General features: G+C 40.2%; 1 pseudogene; it reads right to left on the reverse strand.

Annotated features, from left to right (window-relative positions):
• Positions 1 to 422: 422 nt before the first annotated feature.
• Positions 423 to 19,607, reverse strand: LOC144236146 (proteasome subunit alpha type-7 pseudogene; annotated as a pseudogene).
• Between the last annotated feature and the right edge of the window lie 677 nt (positions 19,608 to 20,284).

Consider the following 20,284-nt stretch of genomic DNA (forward strand, 5'->3'; position numbering starts at 1 on the left):
TCAGTGGGTTAAGTGTCCGACTTCACCTCAGGTTATGAGCTCAGAGTTCCTGGGTTCGAGCCCTGATCTGGCTCTGTGCTGACAGCTCAGATCCTGGAGGCTGCTTCAGATTCTGTGTCTCCCTCTCTCTCTCTGACCAACCCCCACTCACTTTCTGTCTCTCTCTCTCTCTCTCTCAAAAATAAACAAACATCAAAAAAAGTTTTTTTAATAAAAAATAAAAAAATAAAAAGTTACATAAATATTTAAACTCAACTCTCCTTTGGCCCCACCTCCCTGTCTATTACCTTCACCAACATTTCCCCAGCTGCTCCACATGAAAGAGGGTATGATACATGTGAAAACAATGTTTGCGATGCAAGGGCAGCTTCCAGACAAGTCTCTTACCATCTACTTTCAGCCCAACTGCTTTCCTCAGTTCCTCATATATAGCAGCTGCCACTTTGAGTTATGCAAATGTTGTCATAATCAACCTCCTCCTCTTCATCATCATCATCCACTGTATGACGCATGCAATTATTCTGGACTCTCATGGCTTTATGATGTAAAGATACCTTTCCATAACGGCCACAGGGAGGTTCTAACTCAGGTGGGCTATAATAGGATATAGCATTCCAAAAATAGCTAACATCAACAAAGTAATTTACAAGAACTTTCACATGCATTCACTATCCCACTCGAACCTCATAACAGCCCATGTTATATTTTATTTTGTTGTGCCCGTTTTACAGATAATGAAACAAATTCAGAGAGATAAAGTGACTTGCTCCAAGTCACATTGGTAGTAAGTAACAGATTGCAGATGGGAGCCTAGGTTTTTAGATTGTGTCTGGTAACCTTCCACTTCCCCACTCTTCCTCTGACACCACCCAGAGGGCCGTATTCCTGACGCCTGCCCTAGTTCTGCTTCCAACAGCCACCCTCACCTGAGATGGGGGATCCCGCACCAACAGCGCTTTGCTTCCCTTCCCATGAAAAGTAAGATATGGAAGGAAAGGGATGGTTCTAGGCAGAAGGTTTCTGCCTACTCTTCCTCCTTTTTTTCTTGTGACCACTTAAAACAGCTTTTTGGCCTACACTGGCAGAATGGCTCTAACATTTATACATATGAAAGCTTTTTGCTTCCTACTTGTTTTCTAAGAGTGGTGTGTTTCTCTTTAGAACAACTTCTGAAGCTAGGCCCAAGGCCATTTAGTCTTCGCTGTCAGGCACATGATTCATCTGTACTTCTCACTTTTCAAAGCTCAATGGCCACAACCTGGCCAAATACTCATCAACCCTCATCGATTTTTTATATATTGCTATCGGGAACCAAAATTGCTATTAGGATCACCAGAAAGGCTGTTTTGAATAATGTTCTTCATAAGGAAAGGAAGGAGCCAATTTACTGAGCCCATCCCATGTGCCAGCCCCTGTTAAGAGGACATCCATCCTCACAACATTAGAGAAAGAGACCATTACCCCCATTTTACAGATGAGGAGAATCACTCAGAGAAGCTTTCCAAGAGTCTCACAGGGAGAGGAGCATGGAATAAGAGGCCAGACATGAGTCCAAAACCTAAGCTTTCAGCTGTAGCATATGCACGCACACTGGTTCTGTGGCCTGGGTTAGGTGCTTCCCCCAGAAGCCTCTCGGTTTTTAGCTTGTTATACCTAAGGGTAGAAGGAAGAACTCTGTTTCCTGGTAAAGGCAGTTTAGGTAAATTAAGAACTGGGGAGGATGAGGGAGGTCAAGGAAACCACAGAAATCTCACTAGATCAAGTCATAAATACCACATAGAAGGAACGGCAGAGGTTAAACTGAAGAAGGGTTAAAGAAAAGACCCCAGGAGTGGCTTGTCTCCAGCCCCTCTGAAAAGCACACTCATCAGTCCTATTGTTAAGTCCTGCTGCTGAGCGGAAGTGGGGGACAATGGCCAGCAAGCCCCATCCCTTTAGATTTGCCCATGCTCTGCCCTCCTTCCCACTACCTTGACTGTAAAACCCACTGCCTGCCCTTCTCCCTGCCCAGCCTTCCAAGGGCATGTGTTACAAGAAGAGGTTGATTTAGTTGGTCTTTTATAATGTTTTTGTCCATAGAGATGCCCTGGAAAGCATCCTGTGCTCCCTATATCCCTTGTACATCTGAGAGATTACCTCTAATGGGATTCATGAATAGATGCATCTCTTGGTAATGCATCCTCTCAGTTTGTAACAAGTATCCCTGTTTTACCATGTCTTGCAAAACATTCACACAGTAATTTCTAAGCACCAGCTCTATTCCAGGCACTATGTTTTTAGGCACAATTTCATTTTAACCCTGTCATAAATGTATTATTATTATTATTTTTATTATTATTATTAGTGTTATTATCCTTCTACAGATGAGATAAATGCAGCTTAGAGAGACTGTGACTTGCCTGAGGTCATCCAGGTATACAAAAATTCTACTTTGGGTCTTCCAAGTCTAATGCCCTTACCAATCCTCCCCACCACGGCTTTCCTGGAGCCAGGTGAGAGAAAGGGACCTCATTCAAAGGTACAGCACTGTATCATGCTGCAGACTGATGTAAATGATAATGATTGTGTTGGTCTGGGTCATCTGAGAAGCAGGTTCCAAGATGGGATTAAATGTCCCAGAAACATATTATGGGAAACACCTTTGAAAAAAAGATGGCGAGGGAGTCAGAGGAGGCTGGGAAAGCCGTCTAAACATGATACCAGCCTGACCCAGAGTGGAGAAGACAGGGAAGGAAGGAAAGAAGGAAAGCGGGATAGAAATATCTTAGACTGCCACTCAGCCCTAAGGAAGGTTTGACCACGCCACTGGGGGAACTCCTTAGGCCAAGTGGCTCATCAGAGAGTACCCTATCGTGCAGGAACAGGCCTCCATCAATATCTCTACCAGGTTCCTCACTTGCCAAGAGTAACCGTTCAGGCTTTGGCCTGAATACGGTGATAAACTTCAGAGCAGCTGGGGGATTGATCAGTCATATTCCCTATAGTCGGAGAGGTACATTCTCATAGCAACCATGGTAATTTTGTACAGAATCAGGTAAAAACATTTAGAACTCTTTTGAAAAGCTTGTTTTGTTCACAACCCCAGTTGAACATTTTGCAGCTCTTTTTCTAAATACGAAAATGGGCAATATAATTTTTAAAAAGCCTCTTTTAAGAGACATGGGCTCAGCATGGAAGAAAGTTCACATACCCTGTTTATGATGAAACATAATTCTCACAAGAATCTAGAATAGGGACGATAACAGAGGATGGCTAGGCACCTTTTTCCCATCCTAACAAACTCAAAAGAAGCATTCATGTTTCTGATGCATTTGAAAGGCCAGGCTGATAGACAAATAACAAAGGATCATTGGGGCAGACAGACCCTAAAGTGATCTCCAGTTCCTAGTGTTCACACTCATACATAAGCCCCTCCATGAATATGAGCAGGATCTGTGACTTGCTTCTCACCAATAGATTATAGCAAAGATAAGGTGTCACTCCCACAATTACACTGCATTACATAAAACTGTCTCTCCAGAGCCTCTCTTGTCCTCCTACTGGCCCTGACGAAATAAGCTGCTATGCTGTAAACTTCCAAGTAGGCCATGTGGTAGGGAACTGGAGGCAGCCTATAGAGCCAAGGGCCTCAGCTCCTACAGGCCACAAGGAAATAAATTCTGTCAACAACCTGATGATCTTGTTAGCAAATTCTTCCCCAGTTGGGCCTCCAAATGAGGATGCAGTCTATCAAAAACTCTGACTACAGCTTTATAAAACTCTGAACTGGATACGCCAGGGGCATACAGGTAAGCCACAAATATTGTGAGATAATAAATGTTTTTTAAACCACTATGTTTGTGGTAATTTGTTACACAGCAATACCTAATTAAAACAGTCATGAATGTACTTTTAAGTTGGGCACAGTTGTCCTATCAGCTTGATTAGGTCCAGTCCTAGATGGGGACAGTGGGAAGTGAACAAAACAAACATGATGGTTATAACTAAAGTACAAATATAACTTGCAAAATGTTATAATAGATTTATAAACAGATTTCTGAGTGTCTTATAGAAGCAATTATTTCTACTCTAGAAAGCTAGAGAAAGCCTTTTATATACAATATCTGAACTTTGAAGTACGTTCTAACACAGTGAAATTGTTTCACACTCACAGAAAGTTCTACACTTTGGGTTAAAATGATATCATCTTTGACATGATGGATGTTCTCTTTTCTTTTAATGCCCATTTAAACTCTAACCAAGAGAAGTAGCTTCTCCATCATGGAAGAATGCTATGATTAGGAATACTTTCATATTGGACTTTCTCCTATATACTTCCCTAGCTTAGCAAAAGACACACCTGTGCTTCCCTCCCACATAGGGTGTGAAAGAACTGCTTGTGCGCAAGACCCAGAGGAATAAAACAGCTGCTGACCACGTCACTGAGGAGGTTTCCCTCACCAAACTGCCAGTCTCCATGGCAACTGCCAGCTACGGCCTACAAACAGTTACCTCCATTGCATTACATATCCCTGCAGAACTCCCACAGAGGTAATCTTTGTTGATCTCTTGGTCACCATGGTTTCAGTTCTCACCATGATATTAGGTGGTCTCTAACCATGTGTGTGCATGTGTGTATATATATTAATATGTGTAATGAAGCTTGTGCGTGCTGCCCTTTGCTCTTGGTGGAAGCCAAAACATGCTTGAGGAGTGACTAGTGTAATCTTTGTGATGAAAATGACATAGTAATCCTTGCCCCCGTTAAAAGGTCTGTGGTTGCTCCTAGGATCAGCTGAAAAACTCCTTCAGACTGACTGATGGGAATGCACTATAACTGGGTCTCCCTAGAGGAGAGTACATCTGCAGGCGCTAAAACTACTTTTTAATTTTGGACCTGTTAGAGAATAATCCACAAGTGATGGGTCATTTCAACTAAAGTTCCAAAGACAGTTAATTTTGGATTGGAAATTAGTGTGCATATTCATGATATTTGCTGTAAAGGACTAACATTTATAGTCTCAACAGTGCCACCATCTCATTCAGAATATCAAAAGCATGAACAAAAGAGAGTCATCATTGTAATTATTTCTAAATGCTACATTTATATTTCTATTTTGATGCTGTGGAATCTGCACCATTGTGACATGGGAGCCACCAGTGCTTCTCAAACTTTAAAGTGAATGTAAATCACCCCAAAGAGCTTACGAAAATGCATGTGGTTCACTGGGTGAGACTGAGGATTTTGTGGTTCTACCAGGCTCACAGGTAATACTGGTGATGTTGTTCCATGGACCACAGCTGCAAGGCTCCCAGGAGTACTCATTGTGCCTGGAGCAGATGAGGATTACAGTGAGGATTCTTAGTAATGACATCATTTATGTAAAATGCCAAAGGGTGCCTGGGTGGTTTAGTTGGTTAAGCTTTCAACTTCGGCTCAGGTCATAATCTCGTGGTCCGTGAGTTCGAGCCCTGCATCAGGCTCTGTGCTGACAGCTTTGAGCCTGAAGCCTGCTTTGGATTCTGTGTCTCTGTCTCTCTCTGCCCCTCCCACACTCATCTTCTGTCTCTCTCTCTCTTTCAAAAATAAACATTTAAAAAATTATTTTAATACCATAAAGCACCTTACATGGAATAGGTACTTAGTAAATGTTGTTTTTTTTTTCCTCTGCAAAGTGTTTCCATTCTCATTGGCTCACTGGATTGTCCCAACAATCTTGCAAGGTAGTTGCGACAGAAACTGGGTGTACTCCTCATTTTAAGGACAAGGAAATTGAAGCTTAAGGAGTTGAATTTATTTCCCTAAACTTACAGAGTGAATGGGACAGAGGCACAAATTAAACCTTGATTTCTTTTTTTTTTAATGCTCAGCTTTGTGTTCTTTCCATCACACCATCCTGAGAGCCTACATGTCCATGTCAGGAATGTCACTTAATTGATTCAAGATGAAAACCATCCCATTATATTTTTGAAAGCTAGAAAAACCCTGAAATCAAAACCTGGCAGACACTCCTCTCAAAAACTCTATAAACCAATCTCAAAAACACAGAAGCAAAACTCCTAAATAAAATATTATCAAATCAAATCCAGCCGTGCATTTGAAGAATACAGAATGACTAAGTAGAGTTTATTCCAGGAATGTAGGATAGTTTAATATGAAGAAATCTATTAACATAATTCATCACATCTATAGGTCAAAGGAGAAAAACCATATGATCATTGTAAAAGATGCCAAAAAGACATTTAATAAAATTCAACAGTCATTCGAGATTTTTAAAACAACAACAACAACAACAACAACAACAACAACGTTGGGAATGAAACTTACTTTTTTAACATGAGAAAGGATACCTATCTGAAAGCACCAGCCAGAATCTACTTAACTGGGAAACATTTAGAAAGAGCTAGGACGGCCAACCCCTCATTCCTATTTTTAACCTTGTTTTAGAAGTTTTAATCAATGCAATAAGACAGGAAAAATAAATAAGAGGTAAATAGAGTTGGAAGGAGAAAATCAGGTTATAATTATTTTCAGATGCTAAGATTTTCCTCCCAGAAAAATTCAAGAGAATTTATTTTAGAACCACTAAAAGAAGTTCAGAGGGAACAGCAACAACCAGGTGGAAAAGAGGATTTTAAAAAAGATCTCAATCAAAATAAGGAACCAAAAACATTAAAATACCAACTAATACACTTAAGTAGTATTCACCAAACTTCAGAATTTTATAATGGGGCACACAGAGGTAAAGATTCAGTTACACGGAGAGAAATCTCATACTACTGGATGGGAAGTCAGACTTTGTAAAGGTGGTAAGCCTTCACATTAATTTACAAACTTAATACTTTTTTGATCAAAATTACAATGGTATTCTTGGAACTTGAGAAAGCAATTTCTAATTCAGCTAGAAAAATAAATGCATGAGAATCATCAAGAAAATATTGAAAAAGAAGAATAATGTGGTTAAACTTGCTCTACCAGATTTTAAAATATACTATAAACCTACAATAAATAAAATATTGCTGTACAGGTGCCAAAAAAGACAGATCAAAGAAGCAGAATAGAAAGTTCAGGAATGGTTCCAAGTATAACTATACAAGAATTTATTAAATGACAAAGATAGCATTTATGATCCATGGGATATTTGGTTGAACTAATGGATTAACTCTGTAAAAGTAAATTAAGTCACATTTTTACTTACATTAGAGTCCAAAATAAACTATAGTTGGACTCCAGAGTTAATGTGTTTAAATCATAAAGAGAAAAATATGTGTGTGTGTGTGTGTGTGTGTATTCCTCTTAAATATAACAACAAAGCCAGAAAATTTAAAGGGAAACATGGATATATTGAACCATTTGAAAATAAAGAACTTTCATAGTATAAAAGGGGGGAAGCAAATGATACATTACAAAACTTAAAATATATATGATAGGTAAGGAATTAATATCTTTAATATATTAAAGGGATTTTATAACACAATGATACAAAGATTAGCCCTACATTATAAAAATAGGGAAACAATATGGAGTCAGTTCCCAAAAGAAGAAATACAATTAATAAATATATGAACAAATGTTCAACTTTACTATTATTCAAAACCATTCACATTACAAGTTCAAGATGGGGTAGGCTTCACATAAAGTTATCAAAGACTATAACTCGCTGTCGGTGTTTGGCTATTGCATTTTTCTATGCTACTCAGAACACAAACTGGTACACACTTCTAGAGGCAAATAGCAATATATATCAGAATCTTCAAGTGAGTATACTCTTCAACCAAGCAATTCTAGCTGTACAGATTCATTCCTCCTGTCCCCTAAAAGAGTATAAAATATACATGTGCAGAGGACATATGCAAAGGGATATATTTTATAATGTTATTTATAACAGAAAATAATCAGTGCCTTACAATAGGGGATTAGGCCGATTATGGTAAATCTATTCAATGGGCTGTAATGAAGCCATCGATTCATTAAATCAGTCTACTTAATGAACTGACAAAATGTTCAGAATACTAAAGGAATGTTCAGAATTACTAAAGGAAAAAGGTAGGTATGAAACAGTACACATTGTGTGACATTTTCATAAAATACAGAAACACGGAAAAAAAATGGATATGCTTACAGTGATTATCTTAAAGTGACTGGATAATAGGTGATCTGTTTTTTCTCCATTTGCTTTTCTGTATTTCGCTATTTAGGCACATCAAGCATGAGTTGTTTTTGTAATAACCACAAAAATTGTGTGTGCACACATTTTGTATACATATTGCAGAGGCAACTGGGAGCCAGTTCAGAGGAGTGGAGTGACGCAGGCTAAGTGAGGCTTAGGGAAATTTGTTCTCACCGAAGAGAGTGAATTAGGTCAGAGAATTGAGAACTTGAAAAGAGGGCGATGCACATCTCAACTCAGCTGTCACAAGTGCAGGGTAATTATCTTGAGGGCACAGCCTGGAGATGCTTACCAGGTTGGAACAGGTGAGACTGGGGAAGCCCATTGGAGGTGAATCACCAGGAAAAAGTGACAGAGAAATAAAGAGGTGGTCATATGTGGGGAGAGAGGGCGGGGTGGGCCCTAAGGACAAACGGCTGGTGATGCAAATGCAGCCACAGTAAAGTAGATGTGTACGGATGTAGAGGCGGGTCATCTTAATGAGGATACAACCATACAAGGTGGGTCCTGAACATGAAGAAGTTCAGGGCAGTAGCTTTGCTGGGATAGGGGTTCCGAGTTTCTCTAAAACACTTCTTCACACGTGAATAATTCGTTACCGCTTACAAAAGCTACTCTCTCATCTGTTTCCCACAGGTGACCTGGTGAGACAAGCATGACAGTCACCAACAGACAAGAGAACAGAGACTGTCTTAAGCAGTTTACCCAAGCCTCTGTGAAGTGGTAGAATCAGGACCCGAATAGGCCTATCTGTCTTCAAATCCATTATTCTTTCACTTACACCATGCTGTTTTGCTATATAGAGAAGAGTTGAAATTATATAAGCAGATGAATTTGCTAAAAAAAAAAAAAAAAGTGAAAGGAGGACAAAATAAGGCTCTAGAAGTTAGCAGGCCAAAGGGAGTGTAATTATACAAATGAATAAGAACTAAAAAGACTTAAGCTACACAATGTACTCAGATTTACTAGGACTTAACAGTGGTGAGAATAGAAAGTAGGAATGGATTTATTAATTCAATAAATAATCCTTATATCTGTCAGGGTAATCTAGATTATAATATGATAACAAAAAACTCAGGATCTCAGTGTCTTAAAACAATAAATGTTTCTTTCTGGTTCACAGTACAAGTTGATCAGAGGGCATCAGAAAAGCTCTCTGTTCAACAATATCATTTAGGGAACCTGAGCTCAGGAAGCTCAGCAAGAAGCCAACATCTTCTAGAACACTGGCAGTCATTGCTCCAGAAAGAAGGGAACAATTAAGTGCTGTGAGATAGAAGTGACACACATCACTTCCGGCCACAACCCATTGGCCAGAAATGGCCACGTGCCTCACCCAGCCACAGAGCCAGGAATTTGGAGAACCACAAAGATATGGTGAGCAGCACTCATGAACACCAGGGCTACCAAACACCTGTGCTCAACAACAGGCAAAGTGCCACTATTTATTAAGCTTAAGGCTATCCCAATGAGGAACTTGACAGGTAGAGGTAGGCAGAGATGGGAAAGTCTATCTAAGAAAGGAAGAAAACATTTTATTGATTTCTAATAACAGAACATATTAGGGAAATCATTTGAAAGAAGGTTGCTTCTCTTAGCTAAATGGCAAGACTTAAAATAATAAAGTCTGGTGCTGGTTCTTCATCTTCCAGCACGGAAGTGAGAAAGGATATCAGAAGAGAATTAAGGGCCCAGCACAAATCAGTAACTGAGTTGTACATAGCCAGTCAGTCAGTGTTCATTTTGAAAGCATCCACTGCATACAGAGCATTATTCTAAAGCCCAGCTCCCGTATTCAGCACTGAGTACTACACCAGTCCACCCACACAGGACAAACAGTTTTGCTCATGGGTGCTGAGGAACCAGAATCCTTCCTCTCCCCCAGGTGAAACTATTTAGTGCTTCTGATAAATTCTTCAATATACTTGGCTTGGAGTTGTAGCAACATGCACTTCATAAATTACTAAATTCAAATCTTAACTTTAAGTTATTTACCATGTAAACTAATGATAATAATGGCCTCAGCTCACAAGGCTGCTCTAATAAGGTGAAGTGTGAAAAAGCTTAACACGTAGTAGGTATTCAATAAATGCTTTTTTCCTTGCTTTAATATAGCATCTCCAATTTTAGAATATCTGCCACAGGCAAGATTCCAGATGTGCAAAGTATGTTTATGACCTCAGATTTCATTTTACAAGACTTATATCTGGACCGTGTATAGTAACTTCAATAGAGAAGGTGTTACATTTTTTTTCTCACGTAATTTCTTTTGCATATTGTACCTCCTTCAAAGGGCAAATTGCTAGTTATAAAGCAACCCCTTCTAGAGGTTTGCCTGATATCATGTGACAATTAGACAGCTCAAGAATAAAGTTCAAACATAATTCAGCTAGTGATGAGTTTGAGGGGTCTGTCAGTTGACCAAACATGAACACCAGGAAAACTGACAGCCTGCTAGTGATGCACAGGCCTCTCCTTTGAGCCAGGTTAGGAACAAAAGCATTTGCCATAAGGACCTAATTTATCATTGGAAAAGATAGCAAATATGTTATTAATGAACGAATAAATCACTCTCAGGCAAGCAATGACTTCATTTTCTCTTGGGGGTGCTCAGCATAATATTTTTCCTGCAAACAGTACCCTTAGTCCAGCTCACAAGAGTCTTAAGGGAGAGGCCAGAAGGCATCTAACTGCAGGCCTCAAGCACTGTGCTGTGAGCAGAGCAGCAAATGCCCAGTGCCCTGAAGTACAAAGCCCTGTCTGTTAGCAGAGGAGTCAGGCTATCACAGACTGAATGTTTGTGTCCCCAAAAAATTCATATGTTAAATCCTAACACCCAATGTGTTAATACTTGGAGATGAGGACTTTGGGAGGTGATTAGGTTATGAGGGTGAAGTGCTCATGAACGGGATTAGTGCCGTTACAAAAGAAAGTATGGAGAATGCCCTTGCCCCTTCTGCCATGTTAGAACACAGCAAGAAGACAGCCATCTAAGAACTAGGAAGCAGGATCTCACCAGACACTGAATCCGTTGGTGCCTTGATCTTGACTTACAGCCTCCAGAACTATGGGAAATAAAATTTGTGTTATTTATAAGTCACCCAGTCTATGGTGTTCTGTAATAGCAGCCTAAACAGAATAGATACTGTCCACCCTAGCGAGGCATGGCCTGAAGGTCAATCTCTTCTCCTGGACCTTTGACTTCATCTAATCATGTGAAAAACTAGCCAAAATACAGGTGACCACAGAGAGCACTGTGCGTGGACTTCCTAGGAAATACAAACTCTCAATGACTGAGCCAGAAATTGCAGAGAGAGCAGAAGCAACAAGAAGGGGGAGATAAGAGAATAGAGAAAAGGAGAGGAAGGCAGCAGGGACAGGGAGAAGGGGCGCCACAGGAAGATCCTCTGACAGAAGGAACCACGAAACGGACAAATGAGTCACAGTGAAATTGCTACAGAAGATCTGGTAACAGTGTGAGACGTCCAAGGCCAAAAGGACAAACGTGGGATATGGCAGCAGCAGACCATCCCACAATTCAAACTTGGCTGTGGTACTTTGGAAAAATCACTCAGCTTCTCTGAGCCTCTGCTTCCTCACATGTAAAACAGGGATATTGTTTGTCCATCTCAGAGAGTTGGAATGAAGATTGAATTAGATGGTATAAATGAAACCACAAAGCCTGAATAAATACCAGTCATTATGATTATTATGACAGTTTCACTTGCTCTTTCATTAAGCATTCATTGGGTGCCTTGCATATGCTAAGCCCTATTTGGTGCCAGTGACACAAAGATGAATATGTTAAAAATAACAAACAAAACCCTAGCATCTAAGAGCTCTAAATCTAGAGGAGCAGATAGGAAACACTGTGGAAATATTACAATGCTAGGATCAGCAAGTTTTTTGTTGTTAAGAACAAAACGTAAATATTCTAGGCTCTATAGAAACTACTCTGTAGATATAGGCTACGAGCAACCATAGACAGTGTGCAAATGAACAAGTGTGGACCATGTTCCCGAAAAAGATGGTAGGAGGCAAGGTCAGAAATGTAAGCACGACTGGATTTTGCATGGTCTTTGAGGCCATGGTAAGGACTTGGGATTTTATCCTATAGGGGACAAGACAAAATAACCCTCCCCCAGTGTGTACTGTGGCACTGTCCAAAGTCTGGTCTCGAGGAACTGAAGATGTTGAGGAGGCTTATCAGAAAGCTTCCCATGTCCTCTGACTCTCCATACTGGATATTTTCAGTATACATGTTAAAGGCTCTCAGAGTTTCTCTCTTTCTCTCTCTGTCTCTCTCTCTCTCTCTCTCTCTCTCTCTCACACACACACACACACACACACTCCATTTAATTTTATGAAACTTTTCACATTCACATTTGCTTGATCAGAGAAGTCTGTTTTCCAAAGAACACCTAACACAACGCCCTGGACCCAGTGTTCTGTAATACAGTTTGGGAAGCACCAGTCAATGAGTCACAAGCAGACTCCTTAGCAGTACATTCACAGCCATGATCTGCCTCCTGACTTGACTCCTTCTCTGGCCTCACTGTCAGCTGTACTTAAACACTCTAGACGCAACCAACACAAAACACTCATTGTTCCCTATGGATACCATGCTGTTTCATGCCTCCTTACATTCACATGTTCTGTTCAACACAATTGGAATGTTATCTTTCTTGTCTACGTGCTGAACTAACAGATCTTAAAATCCAGCTCAAGAATGTCCTCCTTTGTGAAGTCCTGAACAACATTTCTCCCTGAACCCATCCTGCCTTCCACAAGACACATACACATATGCAAACATGTACACCTGCATGCAACAGGCATACACACATATGCATGTACATGCACACATGTACAAAAACACACACAAAGGCACTATTCCCTTCTCCATAGAACTTCATGTCTTGTGCTTGATTCTGTTACTGTCCATATTATATTGTAAGTCTCTACTTGCTTATGTCCTCTATTAATAAAAACTGTTCTGGTGACTGCTCAGTACTAGACACTACGCAGGGGATGTTTAAGTGGATAAATTCATTTATTCACTCACTCATTTCATCTGTGGAAAAGCATACTACACATTTCATCACTATTGAGGTCCTAATTCCCTCATTCTCCTGTGGGAAAGTAAAGGTTATTTAACTGGGGGGTAAACAGGGACACCTGGTGGCTCAGTCGGTTAAGTGTCCGAATTCGGCTCAGGTCATGATCTCACGGTTCCTAGGTTCGAGCCCCGTGTCGGGCTCTGTGCTGACAGGTAGCTCAGAGCCTGGAGCCTGCTTCAGATTCTGTATCTCCCACTCTCTCTCTGACCTTCCCCTACTCACACTGTCTCTCTCTCAGAAATAAATAAAAACATTTTTTAAAAAAAGTTAAATAACTGGAGAGTAAACATAAGGTAACATAAGAAAGCATTTCTAGTCTTTGCTTCTATGTTGAAAGACACAGGCTTCATTAACTTAATTTCAGGTACTGCACATGCAATTGCAGCACTCTGGTAAACTGACCTCCCTTGCTATCCTTGCCACCAGTTAAGTGCATGAGAGACCATCATCGAGAAGGGAGTCAGGTGTACCCCTGCCTTCCCACCATTCAGTGCCAAAGTCAGACTGAGTGAAGAGCAGCAGGATGTATGTTTCATGATGATCAAGACCAGAGCTTCTCAAGCTTGAATGGACATCAGAATCACCTGGAGGGCTTGTCAAAAACATGGGTTGTTAGGCCCCACCCTAAAGTGACTGATTGGGTAGGTCTTGGGTGGGCCTGAGAATCTGCATTTCTAACAGTTCCCAGGGGATGATGATGCTCCTGGTCCAGGCACCACACTTGGAGAACTACCGGTCCATGGTTTACTGACTACGTCCCAACACCATGACTGTACTAGCAATATAAATGTGCACGATGGCTGACTGCCCCTCTCAGGGAGATGGTCAAGAGAACCAACACTAGATCTGGATTCCAAAGACCAGCCTTGTGACAAATGGCAAATCACAGAACCCCAGAACAACTTAGCTCTTCCATCAAAAAATGGCCATTATAAGCCCATCACTGCCTACTCCCATTGGTTTGCTAGGGGAATTATAATGGAAAAGTGACCTACAAGTGTCTATATCCTAGAAATTCAGAGGAAGTGCTCAAAGATGAATTTCTCCACACAAATCAAAAAGGTTTTCATACAAGAACACATAGCCATAGAGCTTTAACCACTGATGTGTTCGTTTGTTTCTTTTTATCGTTGAGGAGTATTCTATAGTGTAGATGATAGATGTGCCATGGAACTTGTTTAACCATTTGCTCATTGAATGAGACACCATTTTTTAAAACATGGCTTTAGGTCTCATATTTAGGTCTTTAATCCATTTTGAGTTTTGTGTACAGAATAAGAAAGTGGTCCAATTTCATTCTTTTGTAAGTTGATGTCCAGTTTTCACTCACATGTGGAATCTAAAAACAACAACCAAAAAAAAAAAAGGAAAAAAGAGACAAGCGAAAAAAATAAAAAGGACAGACTCCTAAATACGGAGAACAAATTGGTGGTTGCCAGAGGGGAGATGGATGGGGGGATGGGTGAAATAGATACAGAGCATTAAGAATACACTCAATGTGATGAGCATGGAGTAATGTATAGAATTGTTGAATCACTATATTGTACACCTGAAACTAATACATCACTGTATCTTATTATACTTCAGTTAGAATTTTAAAAATTAAAAAAAAATCGATGGTAAGAGTTCAAGTAGCATTCAGGAAATAATGAACATTTTTAAACTTATTCTATCTTGTGCCAAAAATTATTTAAGACAGGGACAAAGAGTAGATCCATTTGGTTAGAGCAAGGAGTTCATCTAAAGCAGAGGTTGGCAAACCTCTTCCATAAAAGGTCATACAGTAAATATTTCAAATTTTATGGACCATACATTCTCTGTCACAACTATTCAGCTCTGCTGCACAAAAGTCACCACAGATAACATGTAAATGAATGGGAATGACTCAGTTTCAGTAAAACTTTATTTACAAAAACAGGCCCAGGACTTAGTTTGCTGATCCCTATTTAGAAGAATAATGGAAAACGTAGTTGAAAGGGCAATTTGGGATTATAAAGAATCCAGAATGCCAAGGAATTTGGACTTTGTTTGGTGAACACTCAGAAGTTCCCAGAGATTTTTTGAGCAGGTATTTGGTGGAGAGAGGAACATTTTAATCACAATCAGAGTGAAATCCTTGGAAGATTAATCTGGTAATGATAGATAAAATGAATTCAAGGTGTGAGCAAGGGAAAATGGAAGAAGGAGAGAAGTTAAGTGACATTGTGATAGTCCAAGCTAAAAATAAAAAGGGCCTGAATGGGGCTGGTGTAATTGGACATAAGAGAAAAGGATGGAAATAAAATAAACTTCATTTTTTTAAGGCTTATTTATTTTGAGAGAGAGAGAACATGTACGCATATGGAAGGGGCAGAGAGAGAGAGAGAGAGAGAGAGAGAGAATCCCCAGCAGGCTCTACACTGCCAGCACAGAGCCCAATGTAGTGTTCAGTCTCATGAACCGTGAAATTGTGACCCCAGCTGAAACCAAGAGCCAGACACTCAACTGACTGAGCCACCCTGATACCCCATAAATAAACTTTAAGGAGAAGAACTGATAGATTTTGGAAACTAACTAGATACCATGTCAGGGAGACAGAGAAAACAAAAAATAACTCAGAGTTTTAAGTAAACACTTTGGAATGAAGCAGACTTGAGCTTGAATTGTTTGTCCTAACATTTACTGAGCAAGTTATAAAATTTCGGTTTCCATTTCCTCAACTGTAAAAGGAGTAAGAGCAGTGCCTCAGAATGCAGTTGGGCAGATGAAGTAAAATAATGCTGGTAAAGCCCCTAGCACCATAACTGATATTTAGCTACTATTCATTAAACCACAGTGACCATGACATTGATTATCCCAAAAGATCCCTCTCTAAGACCCACCTCATTCTAGTAACAATTTTGTCACCTAATTTTTTCACTGTAAATATCATGAACACTGCACAGCATCCCATTGTGTGAAGGTTCCATAGTTTCAACAAAAATTTTTTAACATTTTATTTATTTTTGAGAGAGAGAGAGAGAGCGTGAGCAAGCTGGAGAGGGGCAGAGAGAAAGGGAGACAGAGGATCTGAAGCAAGCTCTGCACTGACAATGGCAAGCCTGATGTGGGGCTCAAACTCATGAACTGTGAGATCACGACTCGAGCCAAAGTCAGACACTCAACTGACTGAGACACCCAGGCACCCTGAAGTTTCCATAGTTTAGCCAATCCTCCATTATTAGATATCTTGTTTCCAATATTTTGCTGTTTCTTAAATCATAGGATATTTTCAACTCCAAGTGAAAGAAACAATCCAAATCAAAATATTTTTTAATAAAGGAAATATCCTGGGAAACAAAGAAGGCTTCAGTGGAGAGAGGAACAAATCTTGTCAACTGTCTCCTGTTAATTCCCCCGCCTCCCTGTATGGATTATATTACCCTTGGAATACAACTTTCAGCTTTTTTAATTGCAAAAACTCCAATCAAAGGCCACAGGCAAAAAGAATTTCTCCTAACAAAGCTATATTTTCCTCCTTTTCTACATTCAGATGGGCTACCTTCAGCTAAGCTTGTCCCTTTCTTGTAGAATCCTACTAAAGACAGAATTATGCCACCCATGTTAACATCCTGAGTTACTCCTACCACTCCCCAGTACTGAATCTCTGAAGGCGCACAGTCAAGATTCTAACGTGAGAGGTTAAGAGGTTAAGAAGTTTCGTGGTGATAAAACAAGAGTCACCAACTTCTCAAACTGAAAAAATTGGGTCATCACAAAAGCAGCACTCCACACCAAATAAGTGTGCATTATTTCACACAGCAAGAATAACCAAGTTGAAGTAACTCCTTTACTGGTTAATTTGACCATTTACATACAGGCTCATCATCTATATTTCTCAGTTCATCACTTGCCTACTTATGTCCTGAATCCATTCAATTGTGATATTTTACTTTTGATTTGTAAAAGTCCTTCATGTATTAAGAGTTTCAACTACTTTTGCTATCACACATGTTGAAAACATTTTCCCACTTTGATAGCTCCTTTCCAACTTTGTGATATTTTTGAAATACAGAACTTTATACTTTTGTTTATATATTATAAAGTTATCAACCTACTTTCTTCAGAGTTGTATATTTAGTCTATTTGCTTAGAAGGCCCTTTCCTCCCTAAGACTGAATAACTCTTATCATTTTCTTCTAAAATATTTATGGTTTAATAACCTACAGAAATATTTAAATTCATCTGAAATTTATGCTGGTGCTAAGTGTAAGATAGGAATTTAAATTTTTTTCTAAATGGTAGCTAGTTATCCCAAAATACCTTTTAAGGTACATCCCTTATGGGGCACCTGGGTGGCTCAGTGAGTTAAGTGTCTGACTTCAGCTCAGGTCATGATCTCACAGATCATGCATTTGAGCCCTGCACCAGGCTTTGTGCTAACAGCTCAGAACCTGGAGCCTGCTTCAGATTCCATGTCTCCCTCCCTCTCTGCCCTTCCCCACTCATACTCTGTCTCTCTCTCCTTCAAAAATAAATAAACATTTAAAAAAAAATTTTTTTAAAGGTACATCCCCCCATCCTCTGGAATTCATGATCACCAATGATATACACTAAGTTACTGTGTAAAATGGATTCAGCCTTCTTTTTAATGTTTTTATTTATTTTTGAGAGAGACAGAGACAGAGACAAAGCCTGAGCAGGGAAGGGGCAGAGAGACAGGGAGACACAGAATCTAAAGCAGGCTCCAGGCTCTAAGCTGTCAGCACAGAGCCTGACTCGGACGCAAACTCACAGACCATGAGATCACGATCCAAGCCAAAGTCAAACACTTAACCGACTGAGCCACCCAGGAACCGCAGTGGATTTAGCCTCTTGACCTCCCGTTTCATTTCTTTCATATGTCGGCCTATTCATGGACCACTTTCACTATTTTCATTATTGCAGCATGATAGTTTGTTTTGCTATGAGGCATGGAAATTCCCTACACATATTTCTTTTGAGAAGACTCTTTTAAAAAACAAAAAAGGTTAATAAATACAGAAGCTTACTACAGGACACTGAGTGATTAGATGAATGGAATGGAAATACCTACATATCATTTTGAGAATCATCCATGATCTGAATTTTAAAATCACTACAAGATTGTCATCGTCATGATGCTTTTTTTTTTTAATTTATTTTTTAACATTTATTTTTGAGAGAAAGAGAGAGACAGAGTGCAGGCGGAGGAGCCGCAGAGAGAGAGAGGGAGACACAGAATCCCAAACAGGCTTTAGGCTCTGGCTGTCAGCACAGACCTCGACACAGGGCTCGAACCCACAAACCATGAGACATGACCTGAGCTGAAGTCAGACGCTTAACCGACTGAGCCACCCAGGCACCCCATGATTCTTTTTGTTTTCTTTCTTTTTTCTTTTTCAATTTCAGCAACATATTTCTCAGTTTCTTCAAAATTTAAAATCTTGAGGGTTGATCTCTTCTCATGAAGGCCAATTCACTGTTTTTGTCGCCAGACTGAACCACTTCCAGGAGAGCCTGATAACCAGGTCAGGGAATCTCTCCCAATGGCTTCATCAGTGTAACTGGTCTCTAGAAAGTCATGCAGGGGGCACCTGGGTGGCTCAGTTGGTTAAGCATTGGCCTCTTGATTTCCGCTCAGGTCCTTATCTCACAGTTCCTGGGTTCAAGTCCCACTTCAGGCTCCAAGCTGCCAGTGTGTAGACCACTTGAGATTCATTCATTCATTCTCTCTCTCTCTCTCTCTCTCTGTTTCTCCCTCTCCCAAAATAAATAAGCATTTAAAAAAGAAAAAGAAACTCACATACAGACTTGGAACCCTGACTTAAGGCATTGGCTTTCCAGGCCTGGTATGTCCTCGAGGGTCAGTCTGATACAGCCTGAGGATGTCACCAAAGTTGAAACCCACAATAAGGGCAGAGATGCCAAAAGGCCTGTGCACATTGGTCTGTGTGCAGCGTTGCTTCAGGCTGGTGATGTAGCAGGTGACGTACTCCATGGTGACTGGTTCCTCACGGTTGGTCAGCCGGTCACTCAGGCATCCCACCCCAGCCCTGCTGATGACTACCCTCAGGTCGGCAGTGAACCCTGTGAGTGCCATGCAGATGCTGTCGTCCAATGCACAGATCTTGTGCCTGGGTCTCTCCTGCAGTTTGGCCACTGACCTCTCCACGCCCAGAACAACAATGTCCTTTCCTCGCACACCAACCGCGGTAGAGCCCTTCCTCACAGCCTCCTGTGCATACTCTACCTGGAAGAGGTGACGGTAGGGCAAGAAGGTGGTGATGGCACAGTCGTAGCTCAGGGTGGCAGCTTGGAGGCAGGCCTGGGCATAGTGCACACTCGTGGCCACACCGTCCATGATTCATGATGCCTCTGAGAAGACTCTTGGTCAATCAGAAATTTTTCTCTCAGATGATCTTTGCATTTGCTTTTGTCAGGCTGCTCCCCCCCAAACTATTAGAATTTGGTTGCAATGGAAATAAATGTTGACATTAATTATGGAGAGAACTGGAATTTTTATAATTTTAAGCTTCTCCACCCTGACATCTTTGTCATCCCCTTTATCTAGTTGTCTTTAGGAACTCTCTGGGAAGTTTTATAGTTTTCTTCATACGATATATCTGTATTTCTTAATTTCTAGGGCTTGGGGATAAGGGGTAGCCTTATACTATTATTATGGTCTTATTGTTGCTATTATAAGATATTTTCTATCAACTCTCTCATAATTATTTTCTAGGTGGCTATATTTTGTATGTCCAGCTTAACTGAACTCATTAGAACTCTTGATTTTTCTAAGACTCCTAATTTTTTAGGTGATTGTTATCAACTCTGCAGGTAGGTAAAATCTTATCCTCTGCAACTAGTATTTCCAATATTATATCTGTTTTTCTCCCATTTTATTATGTTGAACAGAACTGAATTTCCAGGAAAATGTAATACATTAGTGATAGCAACCATCTTAATACCTTACTGTTAATGGGAATCCTTCAAATATTAGAATAAACCATCTGAAATTGCTGTTTTCCAGACCCCACC

Source organism: Crocuta crocuta, unplaced genomic scaffold, assembly GCF_008692635.1.
Source record: "Crocuta crocuta isolate KB4526 unplaced genomic scaffold, BGI_CrCroc_1.0 scaffold95, whole genome shotgun sequence".
Lineage (NCBI taxonomy): Eukaryota > Metazoa > Chordata > Mammalia > Carnivora > Hyaenidae > Crocuta > Crocuta crocuta.